This window comes from Bidens hawaiensis, unplaced genomic scaffold (genome assembly GCF_021521415.1).
Source record: "Bidens hawaiensis isolate Kalapana, Puna unplaced genomic scaffold, B.hawaiensis_p1.1 tig00010745_1, whole genome shotgun sequence".
In the NCBI taxonomy this organism is placed as follows: domain Eukaryota; kingdom Viridiplantae; phylum Streptophyta; class Magnoliopsida; order Asterales; family Asteraceae; genus Bidens; species Bidens hawaiensis.
The window spans coordinates 275326-286990 of NW_027491825.1; the positions used below are offsets into that span (position 1 = coordinate 275326).

An 11665-nucleotide genomic window follows, 5' to 3' on the forward strand; every position below is an offset into this window, starting at 1 on the left:
AAGTTATAACAAAACAGCAAGTTAAATACTATACAACATATAAAAACAGTCTTCTTTTAAGTTAGCATTTCACTCCGGGCTCTCATTGTGTATAATGAGTCACTTCGTTACCTCCTAACAAACACAAGCCGAAAGAATGGGGAAATCATTGCATATACTGAACACGGGCATCTTTCGACGAACAAAAACCTTTTATTATTTAAAACAGTAGCACACTTGTATTATATGCTTCAATGGTGGTACTTACTACTTAATGCATACAAACCATACGGCATACGCTAACCTGCGAACCCGTCACAGTTGGCTCGGCCGCCTTTTCCCAGCATCCGTCCTCATCCGTTTAACCGGGTTAGCCCAACCAAGGCTAGCTCCACCCCCATTTCCCAGCTGACCAACTGTTTGACCTTGACTAGGTCTGGTTTGACTTTTACTCGGGTTCCTAGTCCCAAGACCAACAGGTGAGACTGGACCGGCCGACCCATTCCCTACCCGCGCCGACTTTTCTCTGTCCTTTCTCTTTTTCTTGTTTATCACGAGCTCACCCGGATGGGTCAACGGTCTAGGATCTTCCTGAGCCTTGCTGCTGCTGCTGCTCCAGAACCGTGTTTCTCTAGCGGGTGTGGACCCACGAGAGAGTGGTCTCGGGGAGAGGCTTGGTTCCGGCTCTTTGCGGTCAACCATCGGTTTTGGTTTCTTGGTTTGACTTTGGCCAACGGGTGGTAACCCTCGAGGAGATGAGGAAGCCAATGGGCCAGTAAAAGTGAGGGCGCTTCGGGCTTCTCGGAAGTCAGTGTCGGGAAATGCAATTTTCATTATATCGAAAAATAGATCGTGCACCTTCCTCGCCTCGGACCTCACCTGTTCATCAATATTATTATTTTGAAATGAAGTATTTGTGGATCAACCTGAGCCGGCCGGTTATTTATTGAAGGGTTATATATAGTATATACCTCATGTGAGAATCCAAAATACTGCATTCCGCCTTTTAACATAAGCTGAACATCAGCAATCAAATCCATAACTCCATTGTACTCCAATTGGTCAACACGCAACTCAATCTTTCTTAAATCAAGACTATTGCTTCCAGGGCTTACGGTTCGTTTCCACAAATCAGTTAATAAAGGAATAATTTGTTGGCCTTCTTTTTCAATTCTCCTCTGGATCTTAGTAATTACATTTTTGCACTGCATTAAGCAAATTAATAAAGATTTTTATAATTGTGACGGTTGGATAATAACTGCTATTTATTACAGTACATACCCTTCTTTGGATAGCATCAGTCATCACGGTTCCACCAGAAGGCCCACTTCCTTTCTTTGCTTCTGAAGGACCCGATACAGGATTAGTTCTTGTTGGCTGCCCGGAAACTTTCCGGGCAGGGGGGTGTGGTTCGTTTAGCCTTCAATGAGAGGTTGCTTTGCTCTTGCTTGTAACTGTTGTTTTCTTGAACCAACTTTCGGTCAGGCTGAGTTTTGGCAGGAGGTCTTCGGTCAGCTTGAAAGGGCAGGCGAGAGGACTGACCAAGGAGAGATCGGTCAACCGACTTGCCATCCTGCCTCTCCACAGCGGGCCGCGGCCGAACACTACGTTTGCGCTTTATTTTAGGTTGTAAAACTTGTTCGTTTTCATCATGGTCATGATTTAAACTACCCGATTGTTGAAGGTCAATCTGTGAGTCTCCAGACATTGCAATCTCGCCTGCTTCTAGGTCATCACCCTAGTTGTATACATTTGTGGGATACATAGTTAGATTCACGCATGTAAAAACACGATACAGGTGAACAATAAAAGTCAACACTAAACATACCAGCCATCTAGAACGAGAACCGTGCCGACCATCTAATGCAGAAAGTGACCCGAATTTCTTAGATGAAAGAGAAGAAGCCGCTACTGGCATTAGTCGTCTGGTATCCGAAGATGAACCTGAAGAACCTGGGTCTGGAAGCATATGATTGTTTCTAGAAGATCCAGGTGGCGCAGGATGATGAAACTCTGGTTGACTTTTGTCAACTACAGGTGTAGTAGTTTCATCATCATCATCGGAATCCCTATTTTCTTCATCTGATTTTACAGGCTCTTCAGATGTAGCTTCAAAAAATTCCTCTATGTCATCATCCAGCTCAGCATAATTTGGAAACTTCTTTCCTTTAAACCGTCCTCGTCTCTTATCGGTTATTTCAGCACCCATTTCACTTGACTCCACGCCAATATTATCTGTATATAACATGTTCTTCGGGGGCTTTTTAGACATTCGGGCAATAACAGTGTTGACTTCACGAGTGCCAGCACGTAGCCATTTAGGAACCTGGTCAAACCGGGTCATTTCTTCAGCCCAGTCAAACTCTTCATCCATTTGGTCAAAAATCTCAACTTCTTCTTCACTTCTAGCAATCATCCGGTTGACTTCTTGAAGTGACGGGACATCATGAACGGTTTCTTGATACCTTTCTTCATCGCGTAACAAAGATTCCAAAGTTGATCGTCTTTCTTCATGTGTGGTTCTTTGGTCAAACCGTCCAGCATTGATGACCTCATCCGCCATGTCAATCTTATACTGTTGAATATTATTTCTTATCAAACTTTCAATAGATCCGATGTACCTATCCTTACCTGCTAGATCATCGTCTGAGTCAACACTACCTCCGTTCCTAAAATTATCCTCCTTTTGATGACTCGGGATTTTATCAACCACGGCTTCCATGTAAATAACTTTGACTTCTCGTGTTTGACCGATTCGATGAGCCCGAGCAACCGCTTGCTCCTCGTTTTTAGGGTTCGGGTCGGGATCGTATATGATAACCGTGTCAGCTGTTTGAAGATTCAAACCGCGTCCCGCTGCACGAATGCTAAGCAAGAAGATGAAACAATCTGTGTCCGGGTCATTAAAGTCCACAATAGCTGACTCACGGTCTTCCAAGCTCGTTGTACCATCAATTCTTCGGTACACGAGTCTACGCCATTGTAAATATTCTTCTAATATATCTAACAGCTTTGTCATTGTACTAAACAAAAGGACTCGGTGACCGGTTCTTTGAAGTTTTATTAGGACCCGATCAAGAACCCATAATTTGCCACATGATTTAACGAGAAAGTCTTTCGAGAGATCATTAAAAAAGGGGTAGTTAAGTAAAGGGTGGTTGCAGGTTTTCCTGAGCTCCATGGCTCGATTGTTTAGGGGCTTAAATGTTTTGGCTTGGTACAATGAACTCTTTTGAACCCTGCGTTTCTCATCTTCCGGGTCGACTCGTATTGTACCGGTAGCTTTTATCCAGTCATAAACCACACCTTGGATAGCAGACATTTTACATCGTAAGATGATGGAAATCTGTAATTTTAACATTATTAAGGTCAGACACAAGGAAGAAATTAAAGAAGCTGGAATGTATGATAATTTGGGCTAAAAAGTTCAAACCAAACCAAAAATATAAAATTTGACCTTTTGGATTTTGAAAACCGTTGTACTTTTGTTTTTTTTTTTTTTTGGTTTTCGGTTTGCACAATGAATTCGGTTCAGTTCAGTTCAGTTTTTTCGGTTTTGCCATTTGGCTTGAAACTTTTCGTCCAAAGAAATGACACGAAAAAGAACTCGATGCTATATATCTTTTGTTAATTAATAATTAATTGATTATTACAAATTTGTGGCTAAAATTTTTGGGTTGCACCATTTATTAGCCATTTATGTAATGCTTAACATTAAATTTTAAAAAATTATAATGCATAAATTCAACAACTAAATTCAGTTTTTACAGGTTCGGTATGGCTATAAAAATGGGTTCGTTTCTACGATTCAACTCGGTTTTTTCCGTTTAAGCAAAACCGAAACCGGACCCAAAAATTCGGATAATAAATATTTATAAAACCAAACCGTCCGGTTAAGGATCACTTATTTTGATTATGTCAGTTATTTCGGTTAAGGATCAGTTATTTTGGTTTCATGCACACCCTTAAGTAACGGGTCAAAACGGGTAATTCTGGTTAAGGGTTGTATTGAGTTGACCCAAAACACGTCTTGTTCGAACTCATAGTTTTTTTGTAGATAATTAGTTTGTCAAATACAACGAGAAAACTATATATTTATAAAAAATAATTTAATCTGACAAAACATCTACAAAGTTCTGCTTGACCCGTTTCCTTTTAAGCTAATATATTACTTAACCCCATTTGACCCATCAAAAAACAAGATTACCTTTGGAGGAAGTGAACCTTCGACATCTTCAACACGACGTCTAAGCATAAAAGGCTCCAAGATTTGATGAAGTCGATGTATGATAATAACTTTTTTCTCGGTTTCAAGCCAATCATCTTCAGCATTATGTGCGCTTTCTTTTTGAAACGGCTGTGAAAACCAGTCATGAAACACTTTTCGATTGTCGAACACTTCCGGAAGCAACAGATTCAACAATGACCAGAGCTCTTTAAGATCATTCTGCAAACAGGAAATAAGCATACAGCACTCGCCAACTCAGCATTTGCGTTAAAAAGTATAAAACATAGCATTTGCACACAAAAACATAATGAAGTTCAGAGACCTGTAAGGGGGTCCCGGTCAAAAGAAGCCGCCTTTGACAGCGGTATTTGTCAAGATCACGGGCTAAAACTGACTCTCGGTCCTTCATTCTTTGTGCTTCATCAATAACTATATACTTCCAATCAACTCTTGAAAGTTTTGTTTTATCAAACATGACAAATTCATAGGTTGTCACTAGGACATTGAATTTCATACTGCAAACCTCCTATCACGATAAATATAATAACGTGAAAAATGAGTTTTGTAAATGTAATGATAAGAGGAAGAAAAAGAGTAGAGGGGGGGTTGTTCTTACTTGAGTAAACAATCTGGTCCGTTGGTCTTTGTTACCGACATAATAAATGCAGGAGACGTTTGGCAACCAAGTGTGTAACTCACTCTGCAAAAAACTAAGTTAGCTAAGAATGTAAAGTGGAATATTAATTAGAAAATGATTAAGGTTAACGAACCTTCCAGTTAACGAGAACAGCATTAGGAACGATTATAAGATGTGGGCCATAATTGCTTTTGTATTCCATCAGATAAGCAATCAAAGCCATAACCTGAGCAAAGAATTAAAAAAAATAAGATTTGGTTGCCAAGTGAATAAAAAGGATTACAGACAAGTAGTTTACCTGGACAGTTTTCCCAAGACCCATTTCATCAGCCAATATACCATTCAACTTATTGTTATACAATGAAAGCATCCACTGCAATCCAACCTGGAAGACCAACAAATTGATAATAGTGCATTATAACATTGACCAAATTAATCCATGATAAAAATGAATTAAAGAAACGTACAAGCTGATAGTCACGCAAAGTTCCTTTTCGTAGCATTGAGGGTTGTCGTATGACCCGTTCACTCACAGCATGTGCAAGGGTATAATATCTGTAGATAACCAATAATAGGACGGACAATGAGTGAAAGAAGTCGTAATCATCTATATCTATAGATGGTATAATACCAAGGGCATCTTATAAGTCATAATCAACTAAAATTAACTATTGAAGCTTACTTGCTAACAGATGAACCATCTTGAGGTGCATTCATTTCAGAGAAACGGTTTCTTATTAGAACTTCTTCCCTTGCACAAGAAGCTGCAGCTCTCACTTCTTCCTCAGATAGACCCTTCAACAACAAATTGACACTTATATAAAGAAAAAAATAAAGATATGAAATACAAAAATCATTTTCATGTTTATATAGAGTATAGACTGTAAAGAGGACAATTTTGACCCATTTACTTATGAAACAATCGATTAAGGTTTCACTTTATTACTAACAGGTAAAATAAAAAGATAGCGCTCCGCTTGGCCTTATCTCTCTCTAGGGGTATTTTAGTGATAGCCTAAAAAATAGGTTAACTCGTTTATTCGAAATAATAGTATTATTGTTAAGACCTTTATAAACATATTTGACACACTAAGTACAACTAGGCCTGTAAACAAACAGAACGTTTAGTGAAGAGTTCGTGAACCGTTCGGCAAGAAGTTCGTTTATCTAATAAACGAACGAGCATGAACACATGTCTTATTCCTTCATGTTCATGACTGTTCGTTTATTTAAATTCGTTTATGATCTTTTATTGTTCATTAGTTTACCTTTGTTTTAAATTCATTTGTTTACGTTAGTTAATACGTTCATTTAAAATTTTTAGTTCCATTACAAATTAGTCTGGTTTTAACAACTTTTTAGGGCCAACTTGCTTAAGAACGCACAAGTATACCCCGTTCGTTTTATGTTCAGGTTCGATCGTTTTTTAGTTAAAGTTACATAAACGAACACGAACATGCCATGTTCATGTTCTTTTGTTTCCAGGTTATTAATCCCATACCTGAGTTCTTGCAGCTGCAGATGCAGCATTTGCGGCCTCCTCAACCTCCTGTTGATTCTTGGCAGCTGTAATCTTGCCTCCAAGTTTAGTGAGATAATCTTCAGTTTGCGACAGAAACGAAGATAAAACCTCATATCTCTCAGAAGCCTCACCTGGTACACTATGTTGTTGTTCTAGAAGAATCTGTCTATACCTCTCAACATCATTATTTTTCAAAGCTTCCATTCTTGCACTTCGGTCACCATCTTTCCTCTTTGAGAATTCCCTCAACATCTTCTCATGATACTTAGCAACACCTCTGTTACATGAAGTCCGTGCATCCCTAACAGCCCAGTGAGATTCTAGAAACTTTTTACGCCACTGAAATATAGCTTTAAGTTGTTTCTCTCTAATAACTCTTTGAGCAGCCTGCACCTGCCTGTTTAGATCCATACGCTGGCGTTCACATAACCGAATAAATTTTCTATATGGTCTATCTGGCATTGCCATTATTTCTTGTTGTTGTTGATCGAGTCCTTCTCGCACACGTTTTTGCACATCTTGTAGTAGAAGCTTCTTTTCTTCAATTTGTAACCTCAAAACAAGATCCGGCCTTATCCGTTTTCTCTCCAAATTCACAGCTAACAAACCCTTAATCTTTTTTAAGGTTTCGTGTTTCTTTTTGTTAATCAATTCAACACCTTCCTCAACGAGGAGATCCGTTATATCATATGCAAGTGTTAGATTGTTATTGTTGTTGATCAGCATACTTGATCCAAAAGCATCATGTTTCCGAGTGAAGAATGGAAAGTCAAACAGTGGGCCATGGTACTTTCTAGAAGGACCCGAATCCTTTGTTTGAGGTGAAGTTCCAGATTGTGAGACAACAGCATGCGATGATACAACTGCCTTACCCTTGTCTGTGGGACCCTCACTTACATGAGCTCTCTGTGTCACGTGATCAACTTCATGCTCCTGTTTGGTAGAAATTGCAGGATTTCTCTGTTCTTCTTTTGCAGAGAGGGTAACTGATGGGGCTTCGTTTACTGAAGTTGTACCTTGTGCGTTATCTGTTGTACCTGCAGCCGATTTCTCCTCGTGCAATTCTCGTTTCAGATCCTTGTTATTGGACTCCACAGGACTTCTGTCAGCAGTGACATTGATTTGCTGCAACTGCGCTTCGAGTGGAGGTGGTGCAATCGCTTGAAGTAATTCAGCAGGCAGAGTCTTCTCACCTTTCTGTCATTAAGTCAAATCAATAAGTCAACAAATAATATGAAGATAAAAAATACAACTTTTACATACCTTTATACGCCTGAAAGCAAGAATTTGGGCTTTAAGAACATGAAGCTGCTGTTTTGTAAATCCCGGGGGTAGTTTTTGCCCTTTCTGAGAAGATGAAGGGTTATCCATTCCAGCGTCATTAGATGAAGCTGCAGATTGTGGAGAAGACCTATTCATTTGCTGTCTAGGATGTTGTATTTCTGAGCCTGTTAACATGTTTTTGCTAAAATGATCTGCACCCTGGCTCATGTTAGCAGGTGATTGAGGAGGCGGCATGGAACACATCCCACTACCGTTAACAGTGGGCTGCCTAGGTGGCAACTGGTTCATATTCTCCCTCCCATGCGTAGAGAACTGTTGGCCTTGACCACCACTGGAATTGTTGACCAACATGGTATTTGGAGTTGACCCAAGATGACCAGGTGACATTGTCTGCCTTGCTTTGGTAGAGCCTGAATGACCAGACATATCACTACGCGGGGAACTTTCAGTTGCAACTTGTGAGCCCATGTTGCTTTCGTTGACTTTTTGTTGACCAAGCATCCTAGACTGCATGAGTAGCTGGGCCATCAGATTAGCATTTTGAGGAAGTGACAGATCAATGTTACGCTCAAGAGCCAAAGCCTGCATCGCCTGCATTTGAGCGGCCATTGCCACCTGGCTGTTTCCCATGTTATGAATACTCTGTTGAGCTTGTTGAATTTGCATTGGTCTTATATTATTATTTCCTTGCATTAACTGGTCAAGTGCCGTTGGCATGGCAAAATGTTTCTGATTCTGAATTTGACTTTGACTTTGGTCAGAAACTGCCTGGTGGCTTTCCTCCATAACCTGCTTCCCTGCAAGGGCAAAATGGTCAAGTGGCTTCTTGGAAGAAATCTGAGCCTGATTAGCAGCCTGAAATGCAAGGTTATCCGGCATTCTTGTATTTCCCATTTGCTGCTGAGCTTGCATGCCAGATGACTTCTGTTGGACTTGTTGGGCATGAAGAGCATATTGCATGTATGCCTGTTGCATTGGGTTCATATTGTGTTGATCGAAACCCTGTCTCATATTTTGTCCTTCCTCTTGGCTAAACTGCTGAGCTAAACGTTGCATTTGCATAGATCCAGAAGTTGAAGCAGCATTACCTCCTAATACTCCTTGCCTTATTCCAGCTTGATATGCTAATAAAGCTTCTCTCCCTTCAGGATTTCTAAGTAACTGCTGTTGCAACGACTGCATAACCAACATACGAAAAACATACTTACGACAACAAAAAAAGCAGAACAGTTTCATATCAGAACTAAACAGATAAGAGCATATTCTTATGTTATCGACAAATACTTTTAGACGCTTCTTATAAATATGAAATAATGATTTAAAACAGGACAGGCCCAGAACTTTGACACTTTCAACTACTTTAAACATCTTAATAACACGATGAGGTAACAATTTATGATTCGTTCACTCACTATTTATAGTGCTTGTGTGCGTCATCAAAAAGCTTTGAATATATAGAGAAACATAGTAAGTAGTTCTTGCTTAATTATGGCTGTCCTCTAAAACATATTTGAAGAATATAAGTGATGTTCTGTTAGGTTCTCTAATTAGTTTCAAATTGACATGTGCTCTGTATGCAGTAGTAAGCACTAAGCAGTGAACAAAGTAACAAATTTATACTACAAATAGCAAAAGCAAAACCACAAGACCACCAACCTCATTACAAGACAGATAGCATATATGTGTGGTATGATTACACATGCAGTTTAATTACTTTCCATCTCTATATTCCTTAATTCCTTCTACAATACACACACATCAAGACCTACCCAACCCAAAATTATGGAATACAAAACCAATAATTAAAAGGTCACAAAAAGGAATTATTAATGGTATAATTTAAAATATTGTCCTTACAAAGGTCACAAAAAGGAATTATTAATGGTATAATTTAAAATATTGTCCTTACAAGTATTAAGAAATTTTACATAAATAAACAAATTGCAAAACAAAAGACACTTCAGGTAACAAGTACAGTAAGATACCATACCACAATAAATTTTAACATACTAAAATTCCACATTTCCAAAATTAATAACAGTTAATCCCCAAACACTCATTTATGTAGCCAATAGATCTAAGATAGGGGTAGTGGATTGGAAAAGATGGTGTTTATTTGATGTAACGTGATTGTTGTTTTTGGTTTTTGGCTTTCGGCGTCTTTCTCCGTCTTGGTGATAGTCGTTGGTGGTGTTTGTTTTTTATGAAAGTCAATTTTCAAAAAAATTTATGTAGCCAATTAACTAATTAAGTAATTCATACAACACTTCAACTACAACTAAATTCAGTAAATAATAATAATAATAATAATAAATAAATAAATTAATACTAAAATACCACATTTCCAGAATTAATAACAATTAAGCTACAAACACTCATTTATGTAGCCAATTAAGTAAGTAATTCATACAACAATTCAACTACAGCTAAATTCAGTAAACAATATAATAATAATAATAATAATAATAATAATAATAATAATAATAATAATAATAATAATAATAATAATAATAAAAATAATAGTAATAATAAATTTTATAATATACTAAAATACCACATTTCCGGAATTAATAACAATTAAGCTACAAACACTCATTTATGTAGGCAATTAACTAATTAAACTAAAGCTACATTCAGTAACCAATTCCACTAATCAAAACAAAATAGCAATAATAATAATAATAATAATCACAAACCTAACCTGCCTCTGCTGCTGTTGTTGTTGATGCTTGATCGGATCAAACCCTAACTGAGGCTGTGACGCCGACGACGACGAAGACGACGGCGACTCAGACGAGGACGGCGGTCCGGCCACCATGTTCCGTCCATGTCCACCACCACCACCAGATTGCATTAATGAAATATTTCTATATATATATAAACAAGTTGTAGGTAATTAAATCCGGATAAAACTGATCCACATAAAATCAGTTTCTCTCTCTAGAAAATTGAACAATTATTATATTAAAATTGATTATTATTAATTCAATTGAGAGATGGTGTGGTGTGGTGGGCCATGAGTGGTCCGATGGATGTAGAAGACGGCGAAGTAACCGGAGGAATTGGACTCATCTGATTATTATTATTTGATATTATTAATTCTCTCTCACACACTGGTGTAGGTGTAGGTGTAGGTGTATGTGTATGTGTATGTGTATGTGTATGTGTATGTGTATGTGTATGTGTATGTGTATGTGTATGTGTGTGTGTGATTTCACGCCCAATTGGCTTGGCTTCTGAATCAATTGCAATTGCATCAGTCAAACTCAAACCCTAGATCCAATTGTTTAATTCTTTTTTCTTTTTTTCTATATTGTTTTGTTTTGCGTGTTGGAAGGTGTGTGTATATGTATTTTTTTTATGTGGGTCCCATGATTTTTGTTAAACTAACCCTAGGTGGGTTGGGTTAAGTTAACTCTGGTTCAAGTAATAGGTCCCATCATGGTTGTACTTTTTTCCCTTTTGTTTTAAACAGCATACAGAAGTTTTATGCAAAGTATTTTTTTTATAAGTTATAATTTTAATCCGTTTTTTAACTTTCTGAAAAATAGAGAATTGTCTAGGTATTTCGTATATGGTGATCTAATGGTAAAAGGATCTCACTATTTCTTTATTGAGCCACATATATCCTCAAAAGTGTTGTGAGAGTGGATTGAATATGGATCTCCATTAAATAACCAAAGCTTCATACTATTACATCACATTTAAACGGAATTTTCTTTTGTTTTAATTTTAAATAAATACACTATTTACAAATGAAATGATTTCACGCTCGTCAACGCTTGAGTTTGGCTCCTTTAATAGAAAAGAGCTTTATGTGTAAAACTTTAGTTCAGCTTGTTTGTTAATAGTTTTTTAGACTCGCTTCAAATCATATATTATTTTATTATTTTTTATTATTATTACAGTAACATTTTACATATATTTATGAATACGACAAAATATTAATTTATTTAGCTGTTTTTAGAACTTTTTAAGTAAAACAGTGGCAAGTTTGGATAGATATATAGTATTT

General features: G+C 37.6%; 1 pseudogene across 1 annotated transcript; it reads right to left on the reverse strand.

Moving 5' to 3' along the window:
• Positions 1-172: 172 nt before the first annotated feature.
• Positions 173-10504, reverse strand: LOC143536230 (ATP-dependent helicase BRM-like; annotated as a pseudogene). The gene is made up of 14 exons (XR_013135855.1): positions 10352-10504; positions 7630-8826; positions 6346-7563; positions 5527-5639; positions 5312-5399; positions 5143-5229; positions 4978-5070; positions 4824-4907; positions 4530-4733; positions 4187-4426; positions 1808-3325; positions 1261-1717; positions 951-1184; positions 173-858 (listed from the first exon to the last, which is right to left on the reverse strand). The product of XR_013135855.1 is annotated as an ATP-dependent helicase BRM-like (transcript).
• Between the last annotated feature and the right edge of the window lie 1161 nt (positions 10505-11665).